The sequence below is a fragment of the Plectrocnemia conspersa genome, unplaced genomic scaffold, assembly GCF_051122295.1.
Source record: "Plectrocnemia conspersa isolate PC_06_02 unplaced genomic scaffold, ASM5112229v1 ptg000002l, whole genome shotgun sequence".
Taxonomy (NCBI): domain Eukaryota; kingdom Metazoa; phylum Arthropoda; class Insecta; order Trichoptera; family Polycentropodidae; genus Plectrocnemia; species Plectrocnemia conspersa.
The window spans coordinates 19,615,001-19,626,771 of NW_028277166.1; the positions used below are offsets into that span (position 1 = coordinate 19,615,001).

The 11,771-nt window shown below is 28.0% G+C and overlaps 1 protein-coding gene across 3 annotated transcripts in view; it reads right to left on the reverse strand.

Moving 5' to 3' along the window:
* The window catches only part of tn (tripartite motif containing protein thin), a 79,168-nt gene extending 77,579 nt beyond the window's left edge, over nucleotides 1–1,589 (reverse strand). For 2 of the 3 annotated variants that reach the window (XM_088181551.1, XM_088181549.1), the window contains exon 1: nucleotides 1,549–1,589. The gene's annotated coding sequence lies outside the window, so the exon portion shown is untranslated. Of the gene's footprint in view, nucleotides 1–1,146 lie in introns of all 3 variants that reach the window. The other variant, XM_088181550.1, reaches the window with a different exon arrangement.
* Nucleotides 1,590–11,771: the final 10,182 nt, after the last annotated feature.

An 11,771-nucleotide genomic window follows, 5' to 3' on the forward strand; every position in this document is an offset into this window, starting at 1 on the left:
CTCTGCTCATTTATAATATTTATTACCTAATCTAGATATGTGTTATATATAAATTTTTGTATACATAAATTTCAATCTATAAAAGTCGATTGTCACGTGTGAAAGTATAAAGTAATAATTTTATAAATACTTAATGATTATACAAAATAAAAAAAAAAGTTTTTCGTTCCCTCAAGTCCCAAAAATATATTTATTACTAATTATGTTAAAAAGAATTAATTTATTTCTGTAAATAAAAAAATATTTTTTAACCTATTAATGTCTTTATCCGGCAAATTCGTTGTTTAAAAAAAATAGTTATACAAAATATTTAATTTTTAAGAATACCAAAAACATATTTATTTTACAAAAAAATATTTTTTAATTTTTGTAATAAACCATAAATTTGTGATGCTGTGTGTTGAATAAAAAAAGCTTCACGCCTATCAATCCCTTTATCCATCCCTCCTTTAAATATTCAACGTGCGTCAAATACGTTGTTCGAAATATAATAGTATAATTTAAAATACCTTTCCAAATTACAGTATTTGTAGTATTTTTTGGGTTCAATTTACTTTATTTATTTAGCTAGTCTATTAATTGTGACAAAAGCTTTAGTTTATACATAAAAAATAGTTTTAGGGCCTCATAAAATATTAGACATAAATACTCTAAATATAAAAATATATAAGTTCTCACATAGAATACATTTTAATATACATACTATTAATAACTTCATTAAAAATAAAAATAGGCAAAAATTATTATGAAAAAATCATAATTACGTTTTTGAGCTATACCTCAATATAAAATAAATATAACACCATTGTTGCGTATTGTGTGTAATAATGAAGAAATGGTTTTGCAATAAACTAAGATTTATATATCTTAGAAATGAAAGAATATTTAGTCAGTTTTGTTGCTGGTGCAGCGTATTGGGTTTACGTGTGCTAAATTTAAATGTTATTTTTATACTATAGATACTGTATTAGAGAAAAGGTATTTCGATAATAATGTAATATATTTGTATATATGTATTTTTTATTGTTACTAATATTGCCAACTATATTCTTTCTAATTTTGTTACTTTATCTCTTTTTAAATACGTATTATGTATTATGAATTGTATATTAATACACTAGTGGCGTGCGTATTTAGATTTCCTACTCAATAATTTTGTCAAGTCACTGCACGCCATTCCTTATCACAGATTTGGACCAAATCTTCTCTCAAATCACTCGTAGCACATCGTTCGCCTTTCAATGAATCCCCATCACTAATAATAGTCTGCCAGCACACGTGTTACATCCCATTTTGTGCACACACCTAAAGATGACCGACGGAAAGCAACAAAACCGACCTATATACAGGATGTGCCGAAAACCGAATGAAGCGATATTTGTTCCGGCCACTATTCCGGTCACGCTCCACGAATAAAATTATGTATATGCAGAGGGTGCCGAAAAATCACTCCGGAGGGTGCGTGCCGCGAATAGAGTATATTTCATCAAAATAAGAAAGATGATGAAAAAATAAAAGGATATGATTCTGTTTTTTTTTGGTAAGGACCTGCGCTAGGGACCGTTCGATGTTAGCACCGGCCGCGGACTGATTACATATTTAAATGTTGCCGAAGACCTTAGCCAAGTGACTAAGATGTATTTCGAGTTGGGAGCGTGCCGAAGAGTAGTCTCGGCTGGTACTATTTGCGTATCCGATTGTGGACCCCTTTGACGAGCTGAAGACGGTTTAGTCGCCATGATCTCCGGGACGATAGGAGAGAAGAATCAAGGGCGAGAGAACGCTAACGACCGATGTGACAGATTGACGAAGATGTGGGCAATTGTGTTTTTTACAGTTCATAAGAATAGTCATAAATTAACTCTAAAACGATTTCTCTTTTGTCTTGCAAAAAAAGGTGAACAGATGTAGAAAGGTGATGAAAACTTACATGTTGACTTTACTTTTTCTTTGTATCTTTACCACACGTTGACTTTTACACGTAATATATTCAATATGTGGCTCCATAATACAAAAGTATATGTATTAGGTTTTACTATTAATAGATATACCAATATATAATCAGTAATTATTCTATAAAAAAATATATTATGGTAAACAAAAAACGTTTTTTTAGAATATTGATTTTATTTTTTATTAAACGTTTATTTAAACAAAATAATTAATTTAAAAAAAAATACCAACTAATATATGATTTTTTTATGCAATACTACATGTATTGTATAATAAATCACTGGTTTATAACAATTTCAATAATTAGAAAAAAATTAAATAAAACATTAGTAGTTAAAATTTAAGTGAAAGAAAAATAAGAAGAAGCAATGGGCTAAGTGCAGTAATATAGTGTCTTCAGTCTCTAAAGCAGTGGAAAAAGAAACTTCCGGCCCACGGGCCGTATACGGCGCACGAGCTCATTTGGGCTTGCCAGCCACAAATAGAACCCAAAATCTATATTTTATATTTGGAAGTTTAAAAGAAGATTTTTTCAACTGCTCCAATTCGTACAGAGAACGCAACTCCCACATATTAAGATTCAGAATGTTATGCTTTGAAATTTTGACATATACAATTGTATTTTCATTAGCGTAGTTAATATATCAATTATCGCAATCCAAGGCTCAATTTAATTTTAATGTTTATTTGCATATCGAACAACGTCATTTTTTCTATGTATATACTTCCAAAACATATTACAATTTTAATATGTTCTTTATATCGATATTTGTCTGGCTCTCTGTCAATTTTCAATTATGTCAACGTCACGTTGTTTTGCAGCTCAACTTTAACTGTAATTCAAAATTCCTCACATAAATTGAAAAAAAAACATCGCGATGGCTTTAGCTAGATATTTGACATTACTCTCTGTCTAAAGGATATAATTGACATATTTAAAGGCAAAGACATGAAACTGTTTATTAAATTAATTTTAATAACAATATTAAAAAATTAATTAATGAATATTCTTCAGTTTATTATATGATAATATTATTATTATTTTAAAAATAAATTGCAATCGTTTAGTTTGTAACTAAGTTACATATTTTAATAAATTATTTCATGAAAGAAATTGACATGTTTTGATAAATTAGGAAAATTGCCTGAAAGGCAAACAACACCACAAGGGTACATTTGACCTTTAAACCTTTTTTGTTAAGAGATAAGCACGAGCCTTGCAACACAAAAAAAATATTGGCTATGGGTTACGATTTATTCTATCCGTATATGTAAATTTTGTTTATAAGAATCAATAAATTTTTTAAAGTTCACAATATTGTATTATAATTGGGGTCGATCAAATTTCGCTTCGTAATCGAAAAGTTATTAGCCTTGCCAGATTTTATTAAAAATAGAGAAAAATAATTTACATAACATGTTATTAAATACAGACGTTTTTACATTATAAATTAATTGTGAAAAGAATATTTTTTTGTATCGTGAAAGATAAACAGCGACCAGGCGTAAATTGTTGATGACAACTTAAGTTTTTGTTTTTTTGCCTAAATATACCATCAGGTATTTTTATGTTATGTGTATTTTTGTCTTGTTTATAGGACAATGGCCTCAAATTATCTTTAAATGTTTGAAAGTCACCAGAGTACATTTTTACAAACATTTTTAGTAAATAACAGCACCATTAATTAATGTTATAAATCTGAGAATTTCTAAAAGATCTGGGCTTCTGGATCACAAAGGTTCACATCAATACAACAGCAGTCATATTTTCAGGTAGATATACTACCTTTACATCTGAGTGTAAATCATTAAGATGCTGAAGGTGCCCTTGGGCGATTTAAATTGACCTTGGGCGCCTTTTCAAGAAAATAATGCTTGAAACTTTGTTTTCAGTCTGGCGTTTTCCTACTTATTTAGTAGTTTTGATTGTATTTACCTCATTTGTACGCATTGGGCTAACGCCTGTCCTATTTTAGTAAAACATTTACAATAAATTAATAAATTTACAGATCATAAAAGAAAGAATATTTTATACAAAATAATAGTTTTATGCGATTAATTTTGCGGTTTTTTTTAAATGAGATGAAAAAATTTAATGATAAGTTTGGTTTATGTATTTTCACTTAAAAGTAAAAAAAATTTACTACTTTCGCTAATCATTCAATTGCTTTAAAATATATTTTAGTATTTAAGAAGGCAAAAAATAATACTGTTAATGCTATATACATATACTTTTATAAATCGTTACAATCTTAAGATTTTGAATTTTTGTTTTTGAAAAAGTTAATTTGACAATAACATAAATAAATGGTCAGGATGATATATTTGGTGATTCTTCCTAATTTATTACATAATACAATGTAAGCAAGTGTGTCTAAGATTTTAAATTTTATATAATAACATACATAAATTATCAAAGCTACATAACTCATTTCTGGATGAAAAAGACGACTTTCTGCATATTTGCTTGAAAAAATATTTTTTTAAACTATATTAGACTTAAAACACTACGATTATTATATTAACCGATCATACTTTCAGGGTATTTATAAACAACCTCTATAAAAAAAAATTGTTTTCTATTTTTGTGCCAATTGTTTCACATTTTTTAACAGATATATTAAAATATTTTTAAGCGAAGATCTTTTTGAGATACAACAATAAATTTATGCATGATATAAATCATTGTACAGATTGACAAATTGCTTTGATTTTCAAAATTGATAAAAATTATAGACACGAGAAAATTTGACTGGTTGTGTAAATTTTACATGTAACAAATCCGTTATTTTAAATGAAAATGTAAATTGCTCTTTCATTCGTAAGATAATTTTGCTAACTCTCGCCTTATTATAAAATTAATGAACTTTAAATATTAGCATATTAAGTAAAATTAGGGTGAGCACTAAGTTTACGTGCTTAATATAATATTATATATAATTAGATGCTCTTCACGCTAAGTTGTTGGCGACAAACTTTTATATGCGTTATAAATTCTGATAAAAATACCATTATTAATTAATTCTTTATCATTTAATATTTTTATATATGAATAAATTTAAATTATTTTAGTACACATTCATTTTAATTTATTCTTAAAAAGCAGTTCCTTGAATATGAATGTTACACGCAAATTAGAGAGCATCAGCATTTTAAATATTCTAAATTTTAACTATAAATTTACAGTCCACAAAGTTTTCTTTCAGCTCAATAATTCCGCAAGGACTCACAATAGCAAAGCAAAAACTCAGCTGAAACTATTCGCCACATGTCTATCGTTTACAATCAAGGGTTATTTTTATTACCGTCGAGGGGGAGTGAACGAGCGAAGGAAGGGAAAGTACGTGAACTCCATTTCTTTACGGCCTGCGAGTTGATTGCATCAAAGCCCCGAGTCGTATTTGACTTAAGATACGCTCTGTCTCAGTGTATTCCGTGTAAATCCATTTTCCGCTATCCAGTTTTTCTCGCTTTTCCCGTTCGATCGTCCGGGTGTGTTTTTGTGATTGGAAATTCTTTAGACATATTTCAAACGTTCACTCTGACGTGAAAAAACTCGCGCGAATCACACACCACTGTGTCTATGTTAATACTCGTGTACGGTTTTCATGCCGTGACCTTTTACTTCCGCTAACTGCTTGACGTTATAGGATTAGATAAAACAAAGGTCAAAATATTATATATAAAAGAAGTGATGTGTGCCGAGCCTTGTTGTTTACGATTTGTTTCAGGTTGTTTTTATAAATAGAAAATAATGCTTTGTCTTATATTCTATGAATTCAAACCTTTTTTCTGTTAGTGTGGAAAAATATTCGCATGTCAGAAAAAAATAGAAATCGGTTATATAATAACTATTTGCCTTACCACAAGGTAATATTGACTCAAAGTTATTATTTTATAAAGGGCTTATGTTAAAATGTAATTTTACAAACATATGATGACAACGTAGTATTGGTATAAATATATAAACAAAAAGTCACTGTCACCAAGTATTATCTTTTTATGAAAAATATACTACATAAGTAGAATTTGGCTATTTTATATATACAGCGTTCCCACTGCGACTCATTCATACTAAAGATATATTACATATTTACGTTATAAAAATACCTGATTAATTTGCAATTCGGGTAATTAAATTCAGTCAAATCTAACGAATGTGTGCATGAAATCAGAAGCAATGATAATTTTTATGTATTATAAAAGGAAAAACTCACTTTTCGACCTCGGAACCCGTCGACGAGAATTCAAAATTTGAAGATTCCATTTCGAAGATTGTTTCTTGATTGTTATCTAGTTTAATCAATGTATTTTTATAATCTTTACACACATTATGTATATATTTCATTTTCATAGTATAACATACCTCGTTAATTTGCAATCTGATTATTTATATTCAGCCAAATCAAACAAGACACGGGACAAATGAATGAAAATTATTGTCGGATAGCAAAATTTTGTTAATAAATAATAATTATTCAAAACTGTTGCCACGTTACTGTCGGCCATCTTATTTTATATTTGAATGCTTATTTTTCATTGGTCGAAACAACAGAATGCATGCGAAAATCAATCAGAGCAAATTCAATTTTTATTTTAATTATTATAATTAAATACATTTCCTTTGTTTACGTGTATTATTTATTATTATTATGATTTACAGAGTAGAGAATCAAACGGAAAATTTTTCCTTTTAAGTCATATGAGCTCGGAAGCGGAAGCGACGGCTTAGAGCTATTATATTACAGATAACTTTCAACTTGAAAATAAGGAATGTAACTATACCAGCTAGGTTTGATTATTGTAGTAATCGTATTTATCAGATCGTAACTGGTTTGTATCCCAGTTTTTGAATATGGCATCATTGTCTGGAATTTAAGAAAAGCAAAGCACATACTCTCTTCAAGAGACTCCCTTTTAAAGATAAATCTAAGATATCTTGGGTCGTAACTGTATTTGTATCCTATTGCCTTTTTGCTAATGGCATCTTTAATTTATTATTTAATTGAACAATAAAAAAAAAAAAATTGTAAAATTATTTCAGAGTAATAACAATATAAGTAAGGCTGTAAAATTTGTGCAATAAAGTTATAAAATGATATATGTAATAATATGTTGAGTCATCTTAGTACTTAAATCATCGCGAGTCGCGATCGCGTCCTTTGTCACAGAAAGAATGCTCCCTTTGCACGAGCCATAAAACTTCTCAACAAGTTTCTCAAACAAAATTATGTTTTTGGCAAAAGTTATGAGGATTTGATAAAAAATATTTAGTCATATGTTTAGATGTGCACCATAATAATATTTTATGAAATAATTATTGTTTATATAATGGTCATTGTGACGCATTGGTAAAATCTGTCAAATTATAATAGTATATAGAATAAACATATTAGCACAAGTGTTTTACCATAATTCTAAGCCTTTTCACTGCTGATACAAGCGAAAAATGCAAAACGCAGATGCAGCGATTTGCTTTAAGTTTCTGCTCGTAAGCAAACTTTAAACAAAAGGAGGAGGCGACACACGTTAGTTGCTTTTACGATACGGTCAATTAAGTTAAGACTGGCAATGCTTTTTGTGCATTGAAAAGACCAGTCGAACCAATATGACTTTGGTGTAGCTTTTCGCGTTAGAAAAACTACGGTCAGAAAAGCGCTAACCGCAAACGCTAATTTGTCGCATTGTGCGACTTCAACTAACACTTTAACCTAATTACAACCACATAAAACACGACGAGACCCTTTTCCATTTGGAAAACGACGGGTTTTTCAAATAACGCTACTTCGAAATAAATGTATGTTTTCGTATTGGCGAACGACGTAAGCATATGAACTATAAAAAACGGGCGGTTTTTTCGTTTACATTTATTCTAATTGAATACATGATTATTAATTATGTTTTTTTTAAAGGAATAACATTTTAACAAATCCGAAACTGTTGTAAATACAATGCAAGATAATTACAAATTTAAGTCACTCAAATCAAGAAAGCAAATTAATAGTATGATTCCTAATTTTTAATGTTTATTATTTAAAAAAAATGGTTTTAGTAGTACCTGCAATATTATCATATATACTCCTTAATCTCTGTATTTATTTTATATTAGCAACTAAACAAACTTCCATTAAGTATAAGATACAATATACATACATTACAATTCTCGATGATGCGGAAAACAAAAGACGGTTTACTATTTACAACATACTTTAGCAATCTGTATTTAGCTAAACTTAAAACAATTAAAACGGTTGCTGAAATAAAAACCTTCTTATAAAAAAAAATAGGAAATCTCTTCTATGGTATTGACTCATCATAGCATACTTCTGCTTATTTTATATTATCAATGATTTTTATTTAATATTTAAATTTACTATATTTTAAAAGTGATACGTATTAGTTTTACATTAAGTGTTAACTTTAGTAATTTATTATTAAGAAATAAATAACATTATATTGCTTAAAAGTTACATAAGCTTTTTCTTAATCAGAGGACTCTTACCTCATTTATCGCAGACTAAAAGAATTCAGGTCATTCTATATATTAAAATAAATATGGGAAGGCCGGTCTTTATTATATTGTTATAGTTAGCACTATTTTAAACATTGATATTTTCATCTAAGAAAAGGGTGATATTTTAAATAATAATTGAAATTAATAAACCTATAAATTATACACAAAAACACTGTACTGAATCGTCGCTTATAATAATTGTACCAAAGCTTTAATTATTAACTGCTAATGATTACGCTGAATATTTTGCGCTTTGTTATTTTCATAATAACTAATACCAAGAAAATCTATAGATAGTCATAATTAAAGATTCACTTGAAAGGGTTAAACAATATCAGAACCACAGAACGGTAATTAAAATATTTTAAAATCAGTTTATTACAAACTGTAATTTACTTATAGATAAACTAATCTGTATTTTAAATAACTAAGTAATATCTATAACATTATAACTAAACGCCTCAAATATAACTTTTGGTATATGTATATATATATATTAATTATTTATATAAAAACCTGTTGGTAAAATTAAATTTTTACCAGTACAAATAATAATAGTATTCAGATATGATTGCACTAAAATTTTAGTGAAAATATATTTTCCCTAACACATTACACATGACGTTTGATACACAGCAACTCTGTCACATTCCTTGGCAAGTTAAATGCTAAGAATTTCAAAACAGCAAAACATTTTTACAATAAACAAAAAGTTCCGGATTTTTATTATATTTAAATTTCGACTTAACGTGTATCATAATGGCGTGCGATTATGTCATATGCACGGCCTAAGAAATTCTATTACGTCCGTCCCACACACGTTCAATATAGTATGTACATCGGCTTATCTAAACGGGTTGGTTTAATTTGCTGGAAAAATAAAGTAGGTCATAGTGACTCGGAGCCCGTTAGTGGCTGGCTGATTCGGTAACTGCGAGTCAATATTGCCGAAGCCCATAACTTATGCCCGGCGTTATTATGTGACGTCACTGGTTATTAATAAGTGAGAAGAGCGGCCCGAAAGAGCGATGAGGGATACGGAAAAAAATCTATCATTTACCCAGAAGGACGTTTCCGTCTAGGGCGGAAGTGGCCTTCGAGGGATGATATTTTGGCCTTTGGGACGGAAAGGGATTGATGGGTAGAAGGATGCGAAATTAATTGTGTCTTATTCATATCCTGGCGTGGGACAATTAAATATGTGGTTTATCTTCATATGAGATAAGAGACAATCTATGTATGTATATTGCATACGTCGTATTATTGTTGCTTTATAAAATAAGCTAACAAACTAGTGTTTTAATTAATTTTATATAACGAAGTTCTTTAACGTTTATTCTTTAATTGGTCTTTAATTTAATCAAAATAGTCGTAGGGAATGTCTTAGAAATAATCTAATAAAAACTTTGATTAGTAAATTATTAAATTTTATTTTATAAGACGATATTAAACTACCTTGAATTATAATAAGTAATTAAGAAATAAATATCCTCTATAAATAAATAGTCTAATAATCTAGATTTGATAATAATTTTAAGAAACTAAAAATCTTGTAGATTAAGGTAGTACCTTATGTATTTAATATTTTAATGCATAATGTATCACATATACAAATACTGAAAATTTATAATTGTATTAACAAATAAAAAACTAGCTAATTATTTTTTCTAAAATTAAAAAATTTGGGAAAAGAGTGAACTCATGCACCTTATTCTACAGACCTTGTTCCTTTTAACTACTATATATGTTTATCAATGCAGTACTTTCAAGATATAAAAAATGCAGACAATGGCTATTAAAATATTTTTCAGCAAAGCCTTCAACATATAATGGTAATGGAAATAATTAAAATATTGATAAATTATAGAAGCTCATTTATTAAAAAAAATATATTGTGAATCATAAAAAAATAAATATTTAAAAATATTTTTTTTAATTAAAATATGACTTAATTGTGTATGCCATATATATTATTTTACTTTACCTAAGTATAATAGTAACATATAAGCAATAGTCTTTCTACGAAAACTGTACTATATAGGTACATCTATTTATGTATTTATGCCCCAATAATGTTATAAATATATATGTTATTGTGCTGCTTTTGCATTTTTTATTATTTTTTTAATACTTGCATTTAAAAATATACTTTGAGCTAAGCTGAAATGTTTATTAAAAATAAAATAACAATATAATATAAAGACTGTATAAAATATTTTATTTACATTTCAGAAATTAAGCGAAACGCTCATATTATATTTTATTACAATATCTGAGATATTATTTATTTTTTAGCTTTCGGTACATATAAAGCGGCTTTACATAAAAAATAAAAATCTCCCTCCACGAAAATAACTTACAAAGATTTCTTGGAAAGAATCTATTATTAGTTCACTTTATTAAATATTTTTTAATCATTTTACACTTATGTGTTAAAAATTGACTTACAATATATTATTTTATGTATATACAAACTAAATCTAAAATAATGACTTTTTTATAGTTTCAAAAAAGTAATAATATCACGTTTTATTACCTTTACAATCAAAAAATCTCTTTTTAGAATTCATGTATCAATAAAGTCAAGACTAATTATGTTTTATTTTAGCCTTGTCTAATTTTTATATATTATTTGAAAACCAAAAATAATGCTGCCATACATGTATGGCATTGTGACAATTATGTTGAATTACATAATAATTAAATAAAATAATAAAAAAGGGTTGTTCAAAAAACTCTGTAAATAGTTAAAAACAAACATTTATGTTTTTCATACTGACTTAAATCAGAAAGCTGTCCTTTAAAAAGAGTAAATATTTAATATGTTTACCTTGCCGATCGTTTTCACTACGAAGGCCACAAAACAATTTCCTAGAATTGAGATTGTTTGACCGTTTTTAATAGAAATTATCTCATTATCGTGATATTTGTCAAATAAAAAAACATATAAATTGACGATTAATGATCGATTTTTAATTTAATTTTACATATTAATTTATAATATATATACGAGCAAAAGGACAAATTTGTTGTTCAGAGTTATTTTAGTTGAATGCGTTCTAAATGTGCTAGAAAAAATATCGTCTCACCTCGACCGAAGCTAAACAAGTGACTCATCCAGTCGCAAAGTTAATTTATTTTTCATCTCGAAAAGCACGCCGTCTCTTACCAAAAGTTTTCGTCGAGAGCTCAATATTTTTTTCGTCGAATCGTAAGCAAAGAAGAAGACGCGTTATTAAAATACCGCACGTCTTTGGCGACAATGGAAACTTTTCACCCAGTCACGTAGTAGGAGCGTCACAGC